General features: G+C 42.8%; 1 protein-coding gene across 2 annotated transcripts in view; it reads left to right on the top strand.

Moving 5' to 3' along the window:
- LOC102681877 (tyrosine-protein phosphatase 99A-like) overlaps positions 1-3,754 on the top strand; it is a 334,024-nt gene that overhangs the window by 251,328 nt on the left and 78,942 nt on the right. The window lies entirely within an intron of this gene.

The following is a 3,754-nucleotide window of genomic DNA, read 5'->3' as shown; positions in this document are numbered from 1 at the left end:
TCCTACCGATTATCCGCCTAGCTGAAAATTATCCAAACTGTATTCGAATGTGTGTGTGTGTGTACGCCAAGTTTACACAAACTCGTTTCTCTCCTGTATACACGTATACAGCTCGAAATGAAAAAACTTTTGCTCCTTCCCTTTTCGACATATTTTCACGCTGTTAAAATTATAACGCTGTTCGGTTTATTATTATACACGTATAATATATCCAACCCAATACGATCCCAATACGATCGATAGGTTCGTTAAACCGATCGTTAAAATATGAACAAGCGTATCGCGCTCGCCACGATTACGTATCTGCAATCGAATAAATACAAACATTAGGGAAAACACAGGAAGGGAGAAAGAGAGAGAGAGAGAGAGAGAGAGAGCAGGGAGAAACAATATCGGGCGGAAGTACGTCATGCGGAAGCGTGAAATGTAATAGAGACTCAGGTGGTACGGTAACGGTATCGATAAAGCTCGATCGAACCTCGGAGGGAGGAAGGGAGGGAGGCACGTTACGTTATCCGATCAGGTATTATTTGACTTGAGGAAAATTCCGTGCCGAAGGAAAACTAACGTTTAAAAGATGCGACGCAGAGGCAATAATATCGACACAGGGGTAGGATCGATGCGTACAATGTTCAATATTGAATGGATCGCTCTTCGACAAATATACTCGTCTCGTTCCGCTGTATTTACGCGTGTAACGCTTCGATAACGTCCCGAGAGACGACACAAAGGGGAAAAACTTTGACGGTTTTAATTTGTCTTAAGGTTTCTTCAAAAACGTCGACAATTATCTTCGAAGAGAAAAGAAAAATTGATGAGACGAAATACAACGAAGGAATATAGATTCTGTCTATCTGCATGTATCAAAATCTTGAGAACTTTTCAATCTATATAAAGAAACAACAGTTTCTTCAAAAACATTACTTGACTGGAAGAAGCTTCTTGTCTATGCAACGCACTAAAGACGTAAGTCTTAGAATCTGTCAAAATTGGCTTCGTTGAGATCAGATTCACAGAAGAAGATTCGGTTCGAATCGCGCTTGCACATCGAAGTTGAATAAATCACAACATTCGAAATCGGAACGCCGGTCAATCAGCGATCGTTCAATTCTCCTCCCTTCCTCCCTCCCTCCCTGATCGTTCATTTGATCGTAGGAGACGAAGTTCATCCGTCGCAGCGAGAATGATCGATGCGAAAACGAGATGAAGGAGGAAAGGAGCAAGAAGCAACGGGTTGAGGCGGCGCATTTAACGACAAAACCGTAGCGAGAGATATTTACGTGGGAGCCATATGGTTGAGCAAAGCAAAACAGTTCTTAAAATGACGATCATAAATTTTGGTAAACGGCCTCGTTGGAATTTATATTCCGCGTATATAGGAAAGAGACGGCTGGCGGTGGCGGCGTCTCCCTCTGTGCGCGGTATGCAACCTAAATATATATATATATAACTTCCGGTATCAAGCGGATCCTCGTTACCAGAGACGCAAAAGACACATTTCGTGGCGAGTTCCGGTAACGCGGTTGACTCTAATTGAGAAAAATTGTTCGTAAAACGCCCCTGCCGGACAAAGGAGACAAGGGGGTAACCCCTCCCCTTCCTCCCTTCGGCACAATTTATTATACGATTTCTTCTTTGCGGAATTTACCGCGCGCCTCCTGCCAATTAAACTCGCTTCAATTTGGATTAATCTCGAGAACGTGAAGAGCTCCCGGCTATCTTCTTCCCTTTTTCTTCGCCCGTGCCTTTCCTTTCCGTTTTAACGTTCGAGGGATTACAGGACGCCGGAGAGCGATCTTTTCATTAAAAAGTTCTATCTGTTCCCGTGGAAACGTTTACGTTGATATTAATATCTCAAAATTTACAAATGATTCCCTCCTCTTGTCCTCCGGATTACGTCTCCCCCTCCCCACTCCTTGTTTACGACGTCATAACTCTTCCGAAGAAAAATATATATATATATATATATATATATATATTTGGATGCTTCGTTTTTAAAAAAAAATACACGGTACACGAAACCTTTTCGAGAGTGCGTTTTTTGTTTTTTCGAAAAATAAATGAATGGCGATACATATCCGAATGTAAACAATAATGGTAAACATTCGAATAGCTATTATTTTAAAAACGTGCTTTCACGATCCGCCCATTGGAAAATATGGAAAAACAAAAGGGGGAAACGAGAATCCGTCCCTTTAAACGGTCCGTTCGAATCTATCCTCTCCACTTAACCATCGCGATGTTTCGATCGTGCGGACAAAAGCGGGGGCGTTCGAGAAACGAGACGAAAGGGTCGACGAGGGGGATGGTCAGCCAATAAGTCGGAGAAGATTCGATCACCTCCCGTTTCCATGTACGCTCGATAAGACTCGAGCGTAAACGAGCCCGCATCGTTTTTCGTTTCTTTTCTTTCTTTTTTTTTTCTTTTCTTTTTCTTTTTTTTTTTTCCCTCCTTTTTTCTTTTCAAGCACGATGACTCGACCCTGTCGAGAGGCGATTATTTTTCCGCGTCCCCTGCAACAGAGGAGAGATCGAGTTCGTTAAGCCGTGACAATACGGTTTATTTTCGCTCCTCTTGGCTGATGGTCGTTTCGCGTTCACCTTCGTGACGCGTGCCATCGAGGAAATATCAGCTGTGTCGATCTCTCTCTCTCTCTCTCTCTCTGTTTGCCATTTCTCTGTCCTCGTCTAGAAATGACGTGAATTATTAACGAGGGGATGAATATTCGAAGCGACGCCTCGGTGCAAGACTACGTTTAACCTGTCCGCGAAATTAGCATGCGGTTTTTCGAGCCTTCCCAAGCCTCGACCTAATTGTTCGACGATCGGATAAAAAGAGGGCGTCAAAGGCTACGTATATAAACTTGGTCGTTTATCCCGGATCGTTGACTAATTATCGATGCATCAGGTTGCCGAGATTATCGGAGAGGGGAGGTGGAATTATTGATATCGAGAGGGAGGGAGGAGGAAAAAAAAAAAAAAAAGAGTCGCGAGAATTGGATGCAAATCGAGGATAGAAATCCGATAATGCGAATTAATGAAATTCTTATTCTAATTTCTCGTAAGGAATCTGTATTATATTTTCGACTAGATGTCGCGTACTTAAAATTCGCGACTCATACGAGATATTACGTATTAAAATCAATAACCGGCGCAATCAATCAATTCTCTTCGAGAAATAGAATTATACGCACCGTAGTATAGTAATCATTTACATGGAAAAGAAAGAAAGAAAGAAAAGATGTAGATCAATAGGGGATAATTCGAGGTTAGCCGACGAATGAAATGCGAGTGAAAATCTACGCGAGAGTAGACGAGGGAAACTGTGTTACGTGTTTGCAACAGGCGTTTACAATGGACGATTAATTGCTCGAGGCTAACTGTGACCAGCTTTTCACCCCCGCTTTGCAAAACGTTCAAATGGCCGAGGTCAGGGGAGGATGATGACTCTATCGTTGCGAGGGTTGCGCACCCCTTTCTCATTTATGATCTTATGCAACGTGCGACGCAATGTTACATCTACGTGGTTCGTGGCGACGCATATTAAACAGCCTCTTATCCGAAGTTGACCTCTACGGTATCGATATTTCCGACCGAGGATTCCTTCCAGGAAAATGTCTCCTCTTCGTAAATCGGTCTTCTCTTCTTAAAAGAGAGAAAGAGAGAGAGAGAGAGAGAGGAATTCCTCGTCTCTCAAAGATCTCGAAGACGATCTCGATAACGATAATTGTCAAAAATCTTCGTTTTCGAGGAG

This window comes from Apis dorsata, unplaced genomic scaffold (assembly GCF_000469605.1).
Source record: "Apis dorsata unplaced genomic scaffold, Apis dorsata 1.3 scaffold_683, whole genome shotgun sequence".
Taxonomy (NCBI): Eukaryota; Metazoa; Arthropoda; class Insecta; order Hymenoptera; family Apidae; genus Apis; species Apis dorsata.
The sequence above is the reverse complement of the archived record's forward strand: the minus strand, read 5'-3'. Positions and strand labels throughout refer to the sequence as shown.